Source organism: Mobula hypostoma, chromosome 7 (assembly GCF_963921235.1).
Source record: "Mobula hypostoma chromosome 7, sMobHyp1.1, whole genome shotgun sequence".
Taxonomy (NCBI): Eukaryota; Metazoa; Chordata; class Chondrichthyes; order Myliobatiformes; family Myliobatidae; genus Mobula; species Mobula hypostoma.
Window position 1 is genome coordinate 107,390,432 of NC_086103.1, and position 22,245 is coordinate 107,412,676.

The 22,245-nt window shown below is 45.2% G+C and overlaps 1 pseudogene; it reads left to right on the forward strand.

The window, feature by feature from the left end:
• Positions 1-14,220: 14,220 nt before the first annotated feature.
• LOC134349932 (uncharacterized) lies at positions 14,221-15,158 on the forward strand (annotated as a pseudogene).
• Positions 15,159-22,245: the final 7,087 nt, after the last annotated feature.

Consider the following 22,245-nt stretch of genomic DNA (forward strand, 5'->3'; position numbering starts at 1 on the left):
TTGTCATTATTATGAAACAGTTCAACACATTCTATTACAGTGTGAAGCACATAAGGTTGAAAGAAATCAAATGCAGGTTTCATAACAATTGTTGGGGGTTGACAGTTTTGATTTAAAGACTTTATTAAGTTATGAGAATAACTTTAATTTAATTCACAGAAATGTCTTTCCCTATAAGGTGTGTTGGGATAAGTTAGCTTTCATTTGAAAAGGAAGGTGTAAGGGTTTTTTCCCCAAATCTCTACACCACACTCCTATCCAGTTGGTAGCGGTAATGCACTTTTAATTTGGACTGCCAACTGCCATTAAAAGTCAGACAAAGAAGAAGAAGAAAACAGCTTGTGGTGGGAGGATGGTGGCATAGTCCAGAATCTAGGAAGGATGTGGAGTTGGAGCAAAGGACTGAGCCTCATTTTGGGAGTTTTCTCTCAGGAAATGGGGTAGAGATGGCAGAGGTAGTGAACAGGAGGTGGTATTGGGTGATAGGAGTTATGTAGAGGAAGGATGGTGCCTGGATTGGGGAGCATGCCTTATGACAATCGGTTGAGTGAACTCGGCCTTTTTTCCTTGGAGCGACGGAAAATGAGAGGTGACCTGATAGAGGTGTATAAGATGATGAGGGGCATTGATCGTGTGGATAGTCAGTGGTTTTTTTCCCCAGGACTGAAATGGCTAGCATGAGAGGGCACAGTTTTAAGGTGCTTGGAAGCAGATACAGTGGAGAAGTCGGGGTTAAGTTTTTTTGCGCAGAGAGTGTTGAGAGCGTGGAATGGGCAGCCGGTGATGGTAGAGGAGGCTGATACTTTAGGGTCTTTTAAGAGTCTCCTGGACAAGTATATGGAGCTCAGAAAAATAGAGGACTATGGTTAACCCTAGGTAATTTCTAAGGCAAGGACACGTTCGGTACAGCTTTGTGGGCCAAAGGTCCTGTATTGTGCTGTAGGTTTTCTATGTTTCTATGAAGAAGAATGGCAGCTTTCTGGGAAATAGAAAAATAAGCAACCAATTGAGGATTGTAGTGGCTTATCATCCAGTGATGAAAGCAGGAGACAGGATTTAAATTAAAAAAGGAAGAGTTTAAGGTTTAGTTGAGTTTTAAAATGTGGTCATGACTGTGATATCAATCCAAATCATCTAACAAAGGATTTGAAAAAAGGATTAGGAGATATTGTGGGCGCAAAATCTTTAAGAGGTTGATTAATAATACCTTGTTCTCTAGACTTAGCCCAATAGCTATGGACTCTATTCCCAGATCATTGGGGGATAGTAAGAGAGTTATTCCCTAGTGGACAGATGAATGTAAAAGTTGTGAAGGAGAAAATAAAATTTATAGGAAAGTTAGGCAGTGTTACTTCTATTCATTTTTCATACAATATAAGATAGACCAAACTATAGTTAGGAAAGTAGTGCTTAGGGCGAAGAAATGTATTGGAGAGCATACAATGATAGCATTGGGAAAGAGAATCAAGAAAGGGAAGTTTGAAAAGGGGAGTTAGAAAACATCATGCATTATCAGTTTTGTATGGTGGATAGAAGTTACAGTTACTGTCTCTGAAAAACAGAGTTATTAGCAAAAACTTATGTCAGTGTACATAGTTCAGCCAATTTAAGTAAAGAAAATTCTTATACAGAAATGGTTTTGGCAGGCAATCCTCAGAGTGCTGAGAGAAAAGAATGTTCCAGTTCCTGCTTAGATGCTGAATTTACATTGTCTGAACTTAAAAGGACTATTATTGGTGCTGGTCAGGCATCACCTGGGCACAATAATATTTGTTATATGTTTACATGGTTACCGGATTCAAAACTACAGTCGGTTTTGAAAGTTTTTGATACAATATGGGTTGAAAGGTGACTTCCTGCTTCCTGGGAATTAGCAGTTGCTATCCCTATCTTAAAACATGGTTAGGATCAATTAGATCCTTCCAGTTATGGACCTATTTCGCTAATTTCACATGTATATTGAGATAATGGAATTAATGGTTATAGCAAGGCTTTCTTATTTTGTGGAAAGTAGTGGAAAATAATTGTATATCAATTTGAATTTCGTAAAGGGAGAATGATTATGGACTGTGTCAAGTTTGGAATTTAATATTCATAAGGCCCAAGTTAAAATAATTAGTGGTAGCAGTTTGCTTTGAGGTAGAGGAAGCTTATGATAAGTTATGGACACAAGGATTGCTGCTTAAAGTGGAAAAGATGGGAATACTTTGTAGAATTTTCAATTGGATTAAAGATTTTTTATGTGATTCCAATTAGGGTGGGGACAACATTCTTGAAGGAGTATGAGATAGAGAATGGGATTCCACAGGGGACTGTGTGTAGCCCACTCCTTTTTAATATTATGATTAATGGTAATTTCTTAAATGTTGGTTCAGATATCTCCTAATCATTATATGCTGATGATGGTGCAGTGTGGAAGAGAGACAGGAATATGAATTATATAATTAGGAAAATACAGACAGTTATTAATGAAGTAAATGAATGGGGATGACAGTGGGGGCTTAAATTTCTGTTGGAAAGACTCAGTTATTTTGTAGCGATGTGCTACACACAGCGCTAGAATAACCACACGGAGTCGGTGAGTTAGAGTTGCGATGAAAGAGATTTATTCAAACTTCGCGGCCCGCTTTAAAGCCTTCCCGTTCCCGCCCTCCCTGGGCGGGACTACTGTGGGGAATGCATATTCCCAGACCCTTTCTGCGCGCGGGATTTTCCCCCTGCTGGTGAAGATGGCCTGGCGCCCTTTTTGCTGCCGGCCCTCTGCCTGCGCGCGCTGTTTCGTGAGCAGGTTCGTGTGTGCCAGAAAGTGGGTCGCCACATAACCGCCCCCCCCAGAACCGGCGATACCTCCCCCAATGTCCACAGTCTGGATCGGTCTCTGTTTTGGAGGTCTGCCCCTGCGCTGCGGTGCCTGAACCTGGACCGGTTGCGCCAAGTCCACATGGGCCGGTTTGAGTCGGTCCACCGTGAAAACCTCCCCTCTCCCCCCAATGTCCAGCACGAATGTGGACCTGTTGTTCCTGATCACCTTAAACGGCCCCTCGTCGGGCCGCTGTAGCGGTGCCCGGTGTCCGCCCCGTCGTACAAAAAGAAACTTACAGTTCTGCAGGTCTTTGGGTATGCAGGTCGGGCTCTGTCCATGCTGTGAAGTGGGTATGGGGGCCAGGTTACCGAGCCTCTCCCGTAGTCTGTCCAGGACTGCTGTGGGTTCTTCCTCTTGCCCCCTTGGGGCTGGTATGAACTCTCCTGGGACGACCAGGGGCGCGCCGTACACCAACTCGGCCGACGAGGTGTGTAGATCCTCTTTGGGCGCCGTGCGGATTCCGAGCAGGACCCAGGGAAGTTCGTCCACCCAGTTAGGCCCCTCCAGGCGGGCCATGAGAGCCGATTTCAGGTGACGGTGGAAGCGCTCCACTAGTCCGTTCGACTGTGGGTTGTAGGCAGTTGTGTGGGTAGCTGTGTTCCTAAAAGTCTGGCCATAGCCGACCACAGGCTGGAGGTGAACTGGGCGCCCCTGTCGGAGGTAATGTGGGCCGGTACCCCAAAGCGTGCTACCCAGGTTGCGATCAGTGCTCGGGCGCAGGATTCGGAGGTGGTGTCGCTGAGCGGGACTGCCTCTGGCCATCTGGTGAACCGGTCTATCATAGTTAGGAGGTACCGCGCTCCTCGTGACACTGGCAGGGGCCCCACGATATCCACATGGATGTGGTCGAACCTCCGGCGGGTGGGTTCGAACCGCTGCGGTGGAGCCTTGGTGTGCCACTGCACCTTGGCCGTTTGGCACTGCATACACGTTTTAGGCCCATTCACTGACCTGTTTACGAAGTCCATGCCACACGAACCTGTTGGAGACCAGCCGGACAGTTGTCCTGATGGAGGGGTGCGCTAAGTTGTGAATGGATTCGAACACCCGCCGGCGCCAGGCTGCTGGGACGACGGGGCGGGGTTGGCCAGTAGCTACGTCACATAGTAGGGTCCTCTCACCTGGGCCTACGGGGAGGTCTTGGAGCTGCAAACCGGAGACTGCAGTCCTGTAACTGGGGATCTCAGCGTCTGCCTGCTGTGCCTCTGCCAGCGCTGCATAGTCCACCCCCTGGGACAGGGCCTGTATGGTAGGTCTGGAAAGTGCGTCTGCCACGACATTGTTCTTTCCAGAGACATGCCGGATGTCCGTCGTGTACTCGGAGATGTAGGACAGATGTCGCTGCTGGCAGGACGACCAGGGGTCGGACACCTTAGTGAACGCAAAGGTAAGCGGTTTGTGGTATGTGAACGCGGTGAAGGGCCTACCTTCTAAGAAGTACCTGAAATGCCGGATTGCCAGGTATAGTGCCAATAGCTCCCGGTCGAAAGCACTGTATTTGAGTTCGGGTGGTCGTAGGTGTTTGCTGAAGAACGCCAGGGGTTGCCAGCGACCCTCGATGAGTTGTTCCAGCACTCCACCGACTGCTGTGTTGGATGCGTCCACCGTGAGGGCAGTAGGAACGTCCGTTCTGGAGTGCACTAGCATCGCGGCGTTTGCCAAGGCTTCTTTGGTTTTAACGAAAGCGGTTGCGGCCTCTTCGTTCCAGGTAATGTCCTTGCCCTTACCCAACATTAGAGTGTACAGGGAGCGCATGGTTCGGGCTGCTGAGGGGAGGAAACGGTGGTAGAAATTCACCATACCCACGAATTCCTGCAAGCCTTTGATTGTGTTGGGTCGGGGGAAGTGGCGGACCGCGTCTACCTTGGCGGGCAGCGGGTTGCCCCGTCTTTAGTAATCCTGTGGCCCAGGAAGTCGATGGTGTCGAGTCCGAACTGGCATTTGGCTGGATTGATTGTAAGGCCGACTTCACTCAGGCGGGAGTAGAGCTGGAGGAGGTGGGACAGATGCTCCTGCCGACTACTGCTGGCTATGAGGATGTCATCCAAATAGATGAATGCAAAGTCCAGGTCGCGTCCCACCGCGTCCATTAGCCGCTGGAAAGTCTGTGCGGCATTCTTTAGACCAAACGGCATTCGGAGGAATTCGAAAAGTCCGAACGGGGTGATAAGTGCTGTTTTGGGGATGTCGTCCGGATATACAGGGATTTGATGGTATCCCCGGACGAGGTCTACCTTGGAAAAGATCCTTGCGTCGTGTAGGTTTGCTGCGAAGTCTTGAATGTGCGGCACAGGGTAGCGGTCTGGTGTTGTAGCCTCGTTCACCATCGTATGATCCCTAATTCCTCCATCTTCTTGAACTCCTCCTTCGCCAGTCGGAGCTTGTCCGGGGGAAGCCTTCGAGCACGGGCGTGGAGGGGTGGTCCCTGGGTCGGGATGTGGTGCTGTACTCCGTGTCTGGGCATGGCTGCCGTGAACTGCGGTGTCAGTACTGATGGGAAATCCGCCAGGACCCTGGTGAATTCATCGTCGGACAGCGTGATGGAGTCCAGGTGTGGGGCTGGCAACTGTGCTTCACCCAGGGAGAACGTTTGAAAAGTCTTGGCGTGGACTAATCGCTTCCCTTGCAAGTCGACCAGCAGGCTGTGGGCTCGTAGAAAATCTGCCCCCAGCAGTGGTTGGGCCACGGCGGCCAGTGTGAAGTCCCACGTGAACCGGCTGGAGCTGAACTGTAGCCGCACCGTGCGGGTGCCGTAGGTTCGTATTGTGCTGCCATTAGTGGCCCTCAGGGTGGGTCCCGGTTCTCTGTTGCGGGTGTCGTAACTCGTTGGAGGTAAGACGCTGATCTCCGCTCCGGTGTCGACCAAAAAGCGGCGTCCCGACTGCTTGTCCCAGACGTACAGGAGGCTGTCCTGATGGCCAGCCGCCATAGCCATCAGCGGCGGCTGGCCCTGGCGTTTCACGGGAATTTGCAGGGCGGTCTGTAGCGGCGGGCCTCCGTGCCCCACCGCTGGTGGTAGAAACACCATTGTTCGTTGGGCTCCTCACTCCCGTCGCCAGGTTTTGTAGGTTCTGCTGCCGGGCCTGGTCTGGTCTGTCGTTGGGCACGCGGCTTGGTGATCTGTGCGACGGATGCCCCTCTCTCTTTCCTGGCATTCCACAGCACATCTGCTCAGGCCGCCACCTCCCGGGGGTTGCTGAAATCTGCGTCGGACAGCAGCAGGCATATGTCCTCGGGCAGTTGCTCTATGAACGCCTGCTCAAACATGAGGCAGGGTTTGTGTCCTTCAGCCAGGGCCAGCATCTCGTTCATTAATGCTGACGGCGGCCTGTCTCCCAAACCATCCAGGTGCATTAAGCGGCGTGCTCGTTCGCGCCGTGAGAGTCCGAAAGTCCTTATGAGCAGGGCTTTGAATGCTGTGTATTTGCCGTCCTCCGGGGGCGACTGTATAAACGCCTCAACTTGTGCAGCAGTCTCCTGGTCGAGGGAGCTCAGCACGTAGTAGTAGCGAGTGGACTCCGAGGTTATCTGCCGAATGTGGAATTGTGCTTCTGCTTGTTCGAACCATAAATGGGGTCGCAGCGTCCAGAAGCTTGGCAGTTTTAACGAAACTGTGTGAACAGATGCTGCGTCGGTCATCTCTGGTCCAAATATCGTTTGGGCCATCGGGGTCACCAATTGTAGCGATGTGCTACACACAGCGCTAGAATAACCACACGGAGTCGGTGAGTTAGAGTTGCGATGAAAGAGATTTATTCAAACTTCGCGGCCCGCTTTAAAGCCTTCCCGTTCCCGCCCTCCCTGGGCGGGACTACTGTGGGGAATGCATATTCCCAGACCCTTTCTGCGCGCGGGATTTTCCCCCTGCTGGTGAAGATGGCCTGGCGCCTTTTTTGCTGCCGGCCCTCTGCCTGCGCGCACTGTTTCGTGAGCCGGTTCGTGGGTGCCAGAAAGTGGGTCGCCACAATTTGATATTTTAAAAGGAGCATTACATCCACACCAGAACATGCTCCCTTCTCGCCGCTGTCATCAGAAAGAAAGTACAGGAGCCTCAGGACTTACACCACTAGGTTTAGGAACAGTTATTACTCCTCAACCATCAGGCTCTTGAACCAAAGGGGATAACTTATTTCGCCCCTTCATTGAAATGTTCCCACAACCTACGGACTCACCTTGAAGGACTTTTCATCTTATGTTCTTGATATTTATTGTTTATTTATTTAGTACTTCCTTGTTGTGTTTGCATGTTTCGTTGTCTTTTTACACACTGGATGAATGCCCAAATTTGTGCAATCTTTCATTGATCCTGTTATGGTTTATTCTATAGATTTATGGAGCATGCCTGTAAGAAAATGAATCTCAGGGTTGTACATGGTGACATATATGTACTTTGATAATAAATTTACTTTGAACTACACCCACAATTGATCTCAAGTTATATGGAAAAACTCTTCAAGAAGAGTCAATGGTAAAGCATCTGGATGGACACAAGGCTAACAAGGAAGATGCACATGAATAAAGCCCTACAGAAGTGTGAAAAAAAGCCTTTAATGTGCGCTGGGCTTAGTTGGGTGTGACTAAATTGTGAGTAGGAGGTCACTAAAAAATGCATATTGCTTTAATCAGATCTGTCTTCGATTATGGTTTTATGGATATTGCTTATAGGTCAATCTCATTGTGGAGAAGCTTAGTAACACACAAGAGGAAGATGTTAAAGAGCACTGGCACTAGCACACACCCCTGCCTCACCGCTGTGCGTACAAGGAAGGGCTCGGACACTTGTCCTCCTATGGTCACCCCAGCAGTCATCCCATCGTGGAACTGACGGAGGATGTGAACAAATTTACTGGGACAGCCAAACCTGAGGAGGACATCCCATAAGAGATCTCTTTGGACAGTGTCGAATTCTTTGGAGAGGTCGACAGAGGCCATAAACAGGTCCTGATTTTGCTTCCGGCACTTTTCCTAACCTCTTTGACATTAGGAGGCTCCATGCAAGCACCAAACTCAGTAGAGAGTGGGTCCTGGAGCTGCAGTATGCAGACGACTGTGCTCTTGTGGCCCATACTCCGGAGGATCTTCAGACTGTCCTTGCTGTGGCGGTGAGAGCGTACAGCAGGATGGGGCTGACTGTCAATACCACCAAGACAGAAGTGGTTTGCCAATGGAGTACCTGTGTCCCAGCCACTCTACCTGCCTTCACTGTTGGTGATGAAAAGTTGTCAGTAGTGCCATCTTTCAAATATTTGGGGAGCATTTTCTCTGAGGATAGCGGCTTTGACAACAGCATCCAGAGCCACATTAAACAGGCATCAGCTGCCTTTAGGAGACTTCGGTGTACAGTCTTTCAGAACAGGAGCCTTCGTCCCTCCACAAAGGTCACGGTATACCAAGCGGTCTGTGTCACCACCCTCCTTTATAGCTGTGAAGCTTGGGTAACCTGCAGCCATCATGTCAAGTCCTTGGAGCATTTCCACATAAACTGCCTCCAGCATATCCTGGGAACTACCTGGCGTGAGCGGGTGTCTCACACTGAAATACTTATAAAGACCAACTGCAGGAGTATTGAGGCCATGATCACCCAGCGTCAGCTGCGGTGGCTGGGGCACATGATAAGGATGCCCCCATGTCGACTACCCCGCAGAGTGTTATACAGTCAGCTACATCATGGTCGACGCTCAGCTGGAAGGCTGAAGAAGCGCTATAAGGATCAAATGAAGAATGCTTTAAGGAAGTGCAAGATCAGACCCGAGGACCTGGAGGAGGTTGCTGCTGACTGTACCACTTGGCGACAGTTGTGTAGGGACTGGGTTCGTATTCTGGAGATGGAAAGAACAACCAGAAGACAGCAGAAGTGAGCCAGGAGAAATGCGGCCACCACTACCACATATACATGTCCCACCTGCAATAGAGCTTGTGGGTCCAGGATAGGACTGTATAGTCATCAAAGATCTCACTGTTAAAGGAGTGGACGTCGTCATCGGATTGCGATGGACAACCAAAGAGAGAAGAGAGAGCTTATAGGTCAGCCTCGCCTGCAGTCTTAAAACCCCTAGATAAATTTCAAGTTCAAGCATTGAGATTATGTTGTAGTGCTATTAAATCATCCCTAATTTCAGCATCAGTGGTGGAAATGGATGAAGTACATTTATGTCTCGGCAGGTTACTATTAGCAGTGGTTTACTGGGTTAACCTTAGAGGACATAAAGTTGGTTATCAAATATGGGCAACATTAGTAGAGTGTTGGGAGCACTGCATTCGTAAGGTCAGAATTGGGTGGATGGGAAATGAATGGGCACCAAATCTTTGGTTGTTTCATGTGGATTATGGTCCCAGTGTACCTATTTCTGTCCATCCGCCATGGTTGTTCCCTTTGCCTGTGCTTGATTTAGGCCAGCAGGGGAAAAAAAGATGAGTGGTACAGGAAGTTCAGCAATATATGCTAGTCAGATATTACGCATTCATACATATCGACACAGATGGTTCAAAAGATCCAGTGACAGGTCATACAGGTGTTTCTGTTTCTGTTCCAGATTTTCAGGTGAGAATTAAGAAAAGATTATCAGACAAAGTATCAGTATTCACATCTGAGGTGGTTTCTATCCCTTCAACCATGAAATAAGCCGAAGAAGTACACCCTGATTAGGTACTTCTACGCTCCGATTCATTCTTGGTTTTGGCATCTATTAAAAAAGGATTTCAAATTGTCGACCAGATCTTCCTCTTGAGACTGGATAGCATTTGTTGAGGCACTAACAATTATCTCAAACTACATTTCATATGGGTTCCTGTCCCTGTTGGGGTTGAAGAAAGTGAAATGGTAGACTTTTTTGCCAAGCAGTTACTTAAAATTAAGGATATAAATGTAATGGTTCCTTTACATAAAGGGGGAATGAAAGCCCTAAGTAAAATGTCTATTCAATCACTGTGGCAACAAAGTTGGAATAAGGAAAAGAAAGGACGGCATTTACTGTACCGATATATAAAATTCAGAGGATGTTGGTAACTCTACCGGTAATGAAGTGAAGAAATTTTTCTTAGACATAGTAGGTTGAATAATTCCCTGTTCAGAATTAATATGCATGATATGGGCATCTGTAGGGTGTGTATTTGTTAAGAAATGATGCAGCATGTATTGTTTGAATGCAGTTCCTCTGAGATGCAAAGGAAATTTCCAATTGCTAAACTGAGATCTTTTGGACAGACACAGTTTAACATCCACATTTGTTAGGATATCACTGCCATCGTAATGTACACCATATCCTTGTTATATGCATCTTCAGACAATGCAGATTCACAGTTATGCGTCGAACCTATTTCAACCAAGTTCTCCTTATATGCATCCAAAACTCACAGTTATGCGAGGCTGTTGGGACGAAAAGCACCACTTTCTCGCCAATACAAGTCACGTGCGCATGCCTCGCAGTCTCACTCCCGCCAGTCTCGCATTAGTTTTGGCAACGTGTGGATGTGCGATCTTGCGCTCTTAAACTTCTGTTGTTATTAACTACGATGCACTGATTTTGTGCTTGAAATATTTAACTATGCCTCCTAAGTGTCCTATGTTAAGTCCTGGGCCATCAGCCAAGTGGCAGTGAATGGCTTTAACAGTTGGAAAAAAAAGTTGGAAAAAAAAGTTGGAAATTATGAACAGGGCCGTGTCAGGTGAAGGTAACACAGCTCTGGGACGCTACTTCAGCCTGGGTGAGTCCACAATCAGAAACATAAAGAAAAATGCTGAGAAAATAAAAAGTGCAGTGATTGATTCATCACAAATGTCTTCAAAGATTGTTACCAAAGTGCATAACCCGATTATGACAAAAATGGAGAAAATGTTGAGTTTGTACATTGAACATGAAACAAAGAAAAAAACAACACTCAGTTCCGATCATCTTCATGTGAAAACTTTGGAAGTTTATGGTCGCCTTTGTTCAGAGGCTAGTGAGGAAGTGTCAAGTGTTACTGTTAGCTTTAATGCAAGTGGGGGATGGTTTTCTGAGTTTGTTAATCATCACAGCTTCACAACTTAGCTGTGCGTGATGAGCAAGCCAGTGCTGGCCACGAAGCTGCTGACCGCTACCCTTTGCAGTTGCGGGCTATGATAGCTGAGTTAGGTATCACAACAAAGCAGGTGTTTAATGCAGACGAGACCAGGCTTTTTTGGAAGCGTAAGCCAAAATGCACTTACATAAGTAAGGATGAAAAGACTGCGTCAGGTTTCAAGGCAGCCAAGGATAGGATGACTCTGACGTGGTAGAACTCCTGGACTCTCATGATGAAGAAATAAGTGTAGATGACCTTCTGTGTTTACTTCAGACTGAAGGTGATAACAACAATGAAGAAGGAAGTGTCAAGTTGCAGCCGAAAGATTTTACAGTGAAGCAACTGGCAGAATTTTTTAAGGTTGCGGAACACTCGGCATAAATTGCGATGGACATGGTCCCAAGTATAGAACGGAGTCAGCATTTCAATCGTTCCCTGAAATCAATCCTTCTTCCCTACAAGCAAATTTATGCTGAAAAACAAAATGCAAACAACCCTCACCACTTTCTTCAAACTGGTGTCATCTCCTGCTGCCGGCAATTCTGAGAGTTCTGTGAGTCTTCCTTCACTCCTTGATGATCCTGACAACCCACAACCATCCACCTCATCCATGTAAAGCTGCCCGACACTACAACAACCACTCATCTCCCAGAGCCAACACACCTGCCACTGTGGTGAGTACTGTACACCCTAGTATGTTAACTTTCTATGATTTATTACATTGAACATTACCTTAAATTGATGAAATATAATACAAATGTTGCCTTGTGGTACTGCTTTTGTATTGGTATGAAAATGTGAATAAATTACAGATAAAACATATTTAGGAAGCCCTCCAGAACGTATCCCTATTTTCTCCATTTAAATAATTATTCACATTATGCGTTTCCATACCATGCACCGACTGCAAGGAACGTATTCCCTATATATAATGAGGATAGGGTGTATGCAAATGCATGTTTGACTTTCTGAAAAGCATTAGATTTTTTGATATTTGTTTTTATGGGGGGGTTCGGGCGGCAGCAAGGAATTTAGTAGGTGTACCCCTGGTCTCTTTGCTCCACACTCCAAGTCAGTAGGTGGCAGTAATGCACCTTACGTTGGTCTGCCAATCGCCATTAAATATTACAAGAAGGAAAAATTCATAACCTCGAATTACACAGAATTCTCATTGTGTTAAAATCCCTCTGTGGTTTTATGTTATTGCTGAAGCCATCTTCTGCCCTGGAAATTTTCACATTTCCGCTGTTGGATTTCAGTGGTTGGTGACCATGTGGCCCATAATCAAAGAACTTGGTGAGCTTACACACTCAGAACAGAACAATGAGATCATGTTCAGGTCTGAACTAAAAGTCCTTATTCTCCAATTGTTCTGGGCATTGATCTGGATCCAGGTGGAGATGCAGAGCCTTAAAAAGTTCCACTAAGGTAATTGCCAGCAGAGGTGAATCAACTTTAGCTCTGACGTTATTATTGGTCATGCAGGTTGGAGACTTAATATGTTGCTGCCTTCACTCTGTTTTTTGACGAATGTGGATTATTAAGATAACCGTGGGAGGCAGAAGTGTTCAAAACAATGATTAGGGTGCAGAGAGATCTCAGGCCAAATGGGTGGGGTGGGAGTCTGATGCAATAACATAATAGGTAGGTTTTAATAGCCTATGAGTGGTAGTGTGGAACAGTTATAAGATGTGTAGATTTCAGGGTATTAAAAATACTGCAAGTTCTCATCTGATCCGACAGCCTCTGTGGAAAGATAAACATTAACATGTCAGAGGTGCGAAAGAGGAACTGAAAAAGTGACTTTGAGTTGAAGTACAGCCAACTTCAGTGAAGTTCTTTGAAGCTGAAGCATAGGAGACCACAGGTCAAAGGAGGAATTGGAGTGGTGAATTGAAGTACCGGACCATAGGAAGCTCTGGGTCACTTCTGCAGGCTGAAGATAAGCGCTCTGTGAAGAAACCTAGATTACAAATGCCAAGTTTGGCAAAAGAGACTGGTGCAAGATACCAGGGGTCAAGATGTATTGGGAGGAGTGTTACTGGAGTAAATGTCAGTAATGAGGTACTACAGAATTAGTATCTATCACACTCTGATTAAGATTGGTGGAGACAAGCACAAATACAATATACTCAGTTTTACTGAAGCTCAGACACATCTTGGGCCAAGTGTACATTAGTGACACATTGAAACACGCTACTTCTATCTCTCTTGAATCAAAGTGTGTTTGAAAGGGACAAACTAAAGATTTTTTTCTGATCTGATTTGAAGGAAAGAGCACTGACAATTACCAGATCTGCTGCCACAAAGGCTGGCAGTACTGCAGGACTAGGAGTCAATGTCAGCAACCAATTGGCTCTCTTACATCTCTCTTCCTTTAATCACAAAACATCTACTGTAGGTGCCCCAGATGTTTTGTTAGCTCTTTTTTTAAAACTCCTTACAGTGGGAATGTTCTTGTGGCTTTGCATTTCAGTTTCACAGAATTTCTCTCCTGTTCATATAGCTGCTCCCCTCCTCCCTCCTGATGACCCCTTGGTCTCAGGAGGAACTACAACGTCAGTACCTGCATCACTGCTGTCCAGCCGTTCTGATCCCAACACCTTGTGCACTGTGCGAGAAGCTTAGGAGCACAAGGTGATGTACCTGCCATGACTAGACTGTAGCCAGGGCTGGGGTCATAACTAGCCTCATGTGACAACACTATGGAGGACAAAATTAAATATTGTTCTGTGTTAGAGGGCACAGATAGAGACTTCTTCTGGCTGATGATGCAGAAGCATACGGGCATGCTTGGTACACAGAGTAATGCCATCACAGCACAACTGGCAACACCCGACATCTGACTGTTTTAATGGATGCTTATACCTTTGTCACCCAGGGTCTATTGTCATCAGCCTTGTGCAGACTGGTCATGGTAGCACTGGATCTGGGTTACCTTGGAGGAAGAACATTCCTCTAGCAATCATGAAATGATGAAGTCCCAGAAGGTTTCATACACGAAAGACTCTATGATTATAGAGCGTAATGGTAGGCATGCTAAGCATTTATCCGTCAGGTCAGGGACTTGCCTTGCTACTGGTACCACGTAGCCCAGTACTACCTGTCTCGGGTCGGGTTGTCGGCAACTCAACCGGCACATCCCCGGTGCACTTCGGTTAACCAGAGAGGAGGGTGTGTAGGCACCCAGCAGGACTAAAAACAAAACCTGTCAAAGGGCAGATGAAGTCTTTGTCAGTCAGCGGCCACCTACTGTCTGTATGAGGAGTGGCGCGCCACACAGTCTTTCACCTTGCGCCTTGTAAGGCATTATGATGACAGACAACCCAACAAACCCTATACTTCCGGAGCTGGGAGTGCTCAGGAACTCTGCGGAATGCCCAGACCCTGGCCTAGACGGGCAGTATGAAGATGCAACCTCAAACCCCACGGGGAGGGTTGAGTCCGACAAGGGGGCCGAGCGAACTGCGCCTCTTTTGCATTGTAAGGTAAAAACGATCATCTCAACCTTCAACGCAAACACCATCCGCCTCTTGCCTCGATGCACATAGTTGGCATCACAGGCAAGCAGCTACGAGATCTCCATCCTGGGGATCCAAGGACACCATCATGTACACCCTGACGAAAAAATAAGGTTCACAGAGGTAGAGGGGATACACCTCATCACCTCGTCTGCATGGAGAGAGCTGAGGACGATGTCAGCACAAGGTGGAGTAGGGCTGATGTTGAACCGCGAGGTGAAGAGGCACTGAGGGGTGTAGTCTCAGTCAGTGACAGAATCCTTACTGCGGAATTCGACGGAAACCCGACGGCCTCTGTCATCATCTGTTACTCCCTGCACAACTGCAGCGAGGAGAAGGAGGTGGAGGCCTTCTACAGTAAACTTCAGGAAGCTGTCACTTCAACACCGGCACATAACTTCCTGGCCGTGCTCGGCAATTTTAATGCCCAGGTCGGACTGGAAGATGTTCCATACTCACACCAAGACTTTACCAACAGAAATGGACAATATCTAGTTGATTTCATCCAGGAACACAGTCTCATTGCCGCCAACACACAATTCAAGAAGCGAGCTGGTAAACTGTGGTCATATGAAAACAGAGCCTCCATCTACAGGGAACAGCTCGATTACATCCTCGTAAGAACAAAATGGCATAATTGTGTGATCAACAGAGCAGCCAACAGCACCTTCAAATCGGTCAGTTCTGATCACAGAGTAGTGTCAATGCAAGTGAGACTGAGCCTGCGGCAACCCAAAGCCACAGGTCCCAAGGAGAAGGTAGACTGGAAGACATTCTCCTCACAACCTATTCTTCAAGCTCAGTACACAGTGGAGGTGAGAAATCGCTTCGGCCCACTGGAAAGGAGGGGAGGAAGAGACTGCCACCATCTGCTATCAACGGTTCATAGACGCACACACAGATGGAACAAAGAGTTTGCCTACTGTGAAGCAAATCAAGAAGAGTCAGATCTCGAAACATACTGACGTCGTCTCAGCAAGAAGTATGGTCAATGCTTGTCATGCCGAACTTAGAAGGAGCAAACAGAAGAGCTAAGAGACAAGTTCAAGATGGCAAAGAAGAATCTCTTTGCCACCTATGACCGACTGAAGGAAGAGGAACTAGCTGAAGGGATTAGAGAGATAGAAGCTGCTAATGAAGACAAGCAGCATGGAGAAGCATGGCGCCTAGTCAATGAGATCAGTAGACGGAAGAAGTCCCTATTAGGTCAAATAAGTGGTAAAACAGCAGAGGACCGGGTCCTGACATGGTTTACCTACTTTAAGAACCTGCTGGGAAGCCCTCCAACGATCACGGAAGAAGAAGAGGACATACCCACGATACTAATGCAAGTTGACATCGATGACGGCCCATTCACCATTGAGGAAATGAAGGAGGCCAAATCTGCACTCAAACAGGGCAGGAGCGCTGGACCAGATGGGATACCGCCAGATGTCCTGAAGAACTGCGACCTGGATGACATCTTGCTGGACATATGTAATACGACACTGATGAAAGGCGACAAACCATAACAGTGGTCACTCTGAAACATTATCCTAGTCCTCAAGTCTGGATCCCTCATGAAGACAGATAACTACCGTGGTATCAGCTTGACCTGCATCTTAGCAAAGTTATACAATCAGATGATCTTGAACAGGATTCACACCGCCATTGACCCTAAGCTAAGATTCAATCAGAATGGTTTTTGGCAGAACCGCACAACAGTAATGCAAATACTTGCTCTCTGTAGGATCATCGAGGAAGTCAAGAAGAACAACCTACCAGCCGTGCTTACTTACATCGATTTCTCCTTCACCGAAGTAAAATGCTGAAGATCCTGAAAGCTTACCGAGTGCCAGCCCATCTACTGAGAGCAATAGAGTCCAGCTATACCAAAACCATGGCGAAAGTTGTACCACCAGATGGAGAAACAGCAGTGTTCGAGCTCCTAGCTGGTGTGCTGCAAGGAGACACTCTGGCACCCTACATCTTTATAATCATCCTTGGTTGCGCTCTGTGACAGGCTACCAAATATCATGACAAGCTTGGTTTTACCATAAAACCAGGGCGAACCAAAAGGGTCAGACCAGTTACACTCACAGATCTCGATTTTGCAGATGACATAGTCCTGCTCTCTGACCAGATGGAGGAAGCACAGCAGCTACTGACAAAAGGGGAAATTGAATGCAATAAAGTTGGACTTCACCTAAATGCTAAAAAGACAGAGTACATGGCGTTTAACTGCGATGGAGGTACTCTCAAGACTGTAGAGAATGATACCATTAAGAAAGTCTTTGACTACAAGTACCTCGGGTCAAGAATGATGAGTTCAGAGAAGGACATAAAGATACGGAAGACGCTGGCGTGAAGGGCTATGAATGACATGAAGGAAATCTGGAAGTCGAACCTGACCAGAGAGCTTAAAAAGAGGATTTTCATAGCAGTCATAGAGTCCATTCTCACGTACGGATGCGAGACGCGGACACTCACCAAGACTATGCGAAAGTCTCTAGATGGTTGCTATACATGAATGCTCCGGATGGCTCTTGATGTGAGTTGGCAACAGCACATGACGAACATCAAGCTCTATAACAACTTACCGATGCTCTCCACTAAAATCGAGGTGAGAAGACTGCAACTAGCGGGGCATTGTCTATGCCACCCCGAGCTACTTGCCAGCCTAGTCATCATATAGGAGCCCAAGCATGGGAGGATGAACCCTGGGTGCCCTCCCAAAATTATGGTCAACACGCTACTAGAAGACAGCGGCACATCTATTGTAGATGAACTGAACACACTGATGAGGGAGAGGGAGAGGGAGAAGTGGAGAGTCCGTCATCATGCCCGATGCCGACCCCCTAGGCCTGAGTCGACGTAGTAGTAGTAGTAGTAGTATGCTAGGCATGTTTCTTGTATCAATCATGTCCCCAATGACGTTACTAGTGTTATAATATCTATTTTCTCCCTTAATTACATAAATCTTTAGGGTTCAACTTGTGACCATCAATGAACGGGCTAAAAGCAATTAACAGCAGTTTAAAATAATTTATGTTTCTTTGTTCAGTCGCTGAGCAATGTGCAAGATCGTAGAATCATGATGAAAAATATTATTAGTCTTTTGAAAAACGGTACTTCAGTGCTTGTGTTATTAGAGATCCAGACAGAGCAGGGAGGTCTGTTTGAAGCAGCATGCAGTACAATCATCAGCAGAAGGATGAAAAGGATCTCTGGAGTCGAAGAGTCTTGGAAGTGAAAGCTGAAGAGTAGCAGGAGCATGGCAAGCATCATGATACAGGAAAATGAGATAAGGAAATCTCAGAAGTAAACACCAGCAGTCTTCTCCCAACTTTGCAGGAGATGGAAGCAATCACGACAAGTAATCTTTCTTATGGAGCCTGCTACATCAGTCCCCAGTCTGGAGAGAATGCCATCTCCACTCTGCAATTCTTAGTATCAATATAGTTCGACAGCTGAGAGAACTGAGAAGATGCTTTATACAGAGATTCACATTTATTATCAGTGACTTGGATGATGCCTGCAACAGCAATGCAGTGCAAAGATTTAAAGTTGCTATAAATTGTAAAATTAAATAGCGCAGGAAAAATATGGAATATTGGCATAATGTTCATGGACTGCTGGAAAAACTTCTTGGCAAGGAGAAGAAGCTGTTTCTGAATCATTGCGGGTGGATCCACAAACTCCTGTACCACCTCTCTGATGCTAGTAATGAGAAGAAGGTAAGTCCTGGATGGTCAGAATTGGATGTTGCCTTCTTGAGGCACCACCTCTTGAAAATGTTCTTAATGCTGAGAAGGGTTGTGACATGATGAAGCTAGCTGAATCGATAACCATCTGCAGCCTTATACAATCCTGTCTATTCAATCCGGCATACCGGGCTGTGATGCAAACACTCATATTACTCACTGTACATCTACAGAAATCTGCAAGAGACTTTGGTGACATACTGAATTTCTTCAAACTCCTAACTAAGTACCACCACTGCTGTGCCTTGTTCATGATTCTAACTTCAATGTGTTAAGCCCAGGATAGATCCTCCAAGATGTTAATGCTGCAGTGTGTAAATCCTTAGACTGTCAACTAAACTCTCCAGATGAAGACAGAGATGGTCATACGTGCAAATCAAAAATAATACCCTGCACATAGTCAAAGTCCTGATGGAGGATGTGCTCTGGGGGCAATTAGTAACAAGCTAGGAAAGGTTGTTAATTCATATCCTTACGTCACTAGTTAGTTTGGTGAAGTCGTACAACATGCAAATGAACCAGCAATCTCGAAGATTGATTCATAGTCATAGCAAATGCATACACAATCAGAGGTAGACAAGTAGATAATCCTAACAACAAAACAAATAATCCCAGAAATCATGGTCAACTGAAAAAGAAATGATTGTCAGCCTTCTCCTGGGTACAGAAGGTGTAACAACACAAATTGAATTCAAATTTGATTCAACGTGTCAGTATATATTACTTTCTGGCCTGAGGACTGAAAACAAAAAAAGTCTACATCGTGATATACCTCCCACTCATGCCTTCAAGAAGAATTTTAATTGGGAGAAGGATAGCATCACATAAAGGACACATGATTTAACAGCCAAAGTATGCGTGGCCAATATGATCTCCAGAGCTGGCTTTGATCACCCAGCGAGAATTTTACTGGTTTTACTATTTAGTAGAGTTTCTTATATAAGAAAGCATAAACCATAACCAAACAACGTTTATTATAAGCATAAATTGGTTCTCATTAGTGGTCCATGCCGTAATGTGGGAGAAGCACCAGTAATTACAAGATCATCATTTTTTTTTAAAAATCTATCTGCATGGAAGGCAAAGAACATTACACTGCGAATTCTTGCGTGATATGTCTTGTTTATTAACTTCTAATTGTGCACAATAAGAGTTAGAATTATAATTTGTTCCTTGGAATGTACAGTACATTTTAATTTTATTTGCTGAGAGTTCCCTAATTAGAACAAGAAAACTATACTTCTCATTTTTATTCGTATGGCCTCTGAGGTACCTTTTAAGGGTACAGAATTCATCAGCAAAGGTTCAAATTTGAGACTGCCTAACAAACTTCCCTGGTTTCAGCATCCCTGGTGTATCCTACTGAAGCTGCAAGAGAAAATGATCACTTAAAACCCATAGTCACGGGAATACCGCACTGAGTTAGCTCTTGGGTGAACAAACTGAGTAGTGCTCTCAGCTGTTCTCTCACTTTTAGGGGATTTTACCTTTTAACAACACAAGACCTGTTCTGACCTATTTGATGTCTCCTCTCGCTGTGAGACATGCATGCATGTGTAAAAGAATGAGAAACCAGGTTAACATACAAGTTAGGTTTGACATGTAAATTAGTTCATGGAGAGGAGTTAATTGGAATATGTTAATTAAATGAAACATATCCAACTTCTGTGCTGCTGTTCATGAAGCAGTGAGAATCATTTGTTCTCATGCTTTGGACGACTGGCCGACTATTTTAGGTTGGCTTCATTAATTTTTGCTGCATAATTATTCATGGGAATTTGCTAGTGCAGACACTATTCATAGGTATAGATATGGTAATTTTAACACTTATTTATAGAAGAATATTGTCCCTAAAAATGAAACGAAATAATGATTCTGCATGTCCCTTGGGTACTTCTGCAAGCAAACTGGGTCTGCAATGGCTATATGCCCTGCAAAGTTATTGATAGATTCTAAAGGATGAGGATTGTAACAAATATAGTGCATTGTGGTTGTGCAATGGAAAACATCAATGGAAATTGTATCACAAGTGATATTAAATTGAACAAAGCTTCTATGTATTGTTCATTTCCATGAGCTACGATGTTTTTGCCCATCCACAGAACACATTAATGTTAATCACAGTGCCAAGGATGAGCAGCTTTGGTAGTCAGTTGAAATTAAGAACTCTAAATGCTTACCTTCAGAACTTTTGAATCTAGATTTGTTACACAGGCAACACAGCAACTAATGGATTTACTGCAAGGTATTGTTAAAACAAATAATTGGATAAACTATTTTTGATGTAGTCTTCAAGATATGCACCTTGGCAAATAAATAGTAATTTTTCTGCTAAGACACTTCTCAGCTTCCTGGGTATGCAGTTGGTGCGCGTGTCCCTGAAATATTACCGTAACATCTGCATGTGTAGTGGTAAGTCCTGGATTTGGGGTTGAACCCATCAGCTTCTGATTTAAAGGCAGAGATGCCAACAGTGAGCCAATCTTATGTTTAAATATGGTTGGATGGTATAGGTAACTGTATGAAATTACATTGAAATTGCAGTTTGATATCTCTTCCAAGTAATTTACCTCCCCTCTAAATTAATTCATGATAATCATCTACTCCAAGTCGCAGCAGTTGCCCCATTTTAACAGCTCAGTTGGAAAAGAAGAGCTGAAAGTTGCATTTGATTTGGAGGCATCTGGAAGGAATGTACTTTGTGCCAATTTGCCATGTCATTTCATCTGCACCTTTTGATAAAGATGCTTTCAAGCACACATGGAAAAGGCCCCATCAATCTTCCAAGTTTTCTGCATTTTTATATTAAATAAAAGCATAAAATCAATGAAGAATGAAGTGCTGCTGCTTTTATTATGGTAGAGATAAAGTGAGTCGTCATTCTACCCAGAGAGGGGAAAGAAGCAAAAAGTGCCAATTGCCACTCACATGGCAAATTTTACATAGGCTAGAATTCACTGCTCAGTAGTGTTTCCACTCAGATAAAATCTAAAGCATTAGTGAATTTTGGAAGTTAACAAGACTTCAATTCACCTTGCCATTATCCACTCAAAATCTTGTTCAGTTCAACTACAAGCTGCTCAGCGCTAGGCAATGACAATAAAGTGCATTGATTTCATCCAAATATCCTATTCTTTGCAGTATCATTTAATTTGTCAGTATGACAAAATCAAATTCTTGACCCTGTACAATGGTGTCTTTTAAAATTTGTGTGAATTCAATTGAAAGATAGATTCAAGTCTTTTAGTTGAAATGACACTTTGATGATTTGGCTACTGGGCGAACACTCCTTCACTGAGAAATTAATCAGGATAACATTTTTCTTTGGGAGTCAATGGGCAACATGCAATATGAAATCAGTCTTTTACCAATATTTAATTTCCATTTAAGTCCATAGAAGTGAAAATTTGAAGAGGTACATTACCATTTAGCTCGATGCTATACACCATCTTCAAATGAAGCTTTTCTATTTTGTGACTTAAGTTTACAACAGAAAATAACCCTACATTTACAGTCTGCACATCTGATTAAAACAAAAGTGATTTGTAATTGAAATTTAAAGTTGGTCGCAGATTCAGATTTATCACGTTTTATATATAGGCATCCGTTAGTCTCGTGAAACCATGGATTTGCGCCTTGGAAGGTTACCAGGGCGCAGGCCTGGGCAAGATTGTGTGGAAGACCGGCAGTTGCCCATGCTGCAAGTCTCCCCTCTCCACGCCACCAATGTTGTCCAAGGGAAGGGCATTAGGACCCATACAGCTTGGCACCGGTGTCGTCGCAGAGCAATGTGTGATTAAGTGCCTTGCTCAAGGACGCACACACTGCCTCAGCCAAGGCTCGAACTAGTGACCTTCACTAGACGAATGCCATAACCACTTGGCCACGCGCCAACACATCACATGGATTGTATATCAAAACGTACAGTGAAATGTGTCATTTGTAACAACCAACCCACCTAAGGAGGCGCTGAGGCAGTCTGCAAGTTTTGCCACACATTGCGGTGCCAGCATGGTATGCCCTCAATGTTCAGAACAACACAACAACAGCAGCAAAAGAAAGAATAAAACAAGAT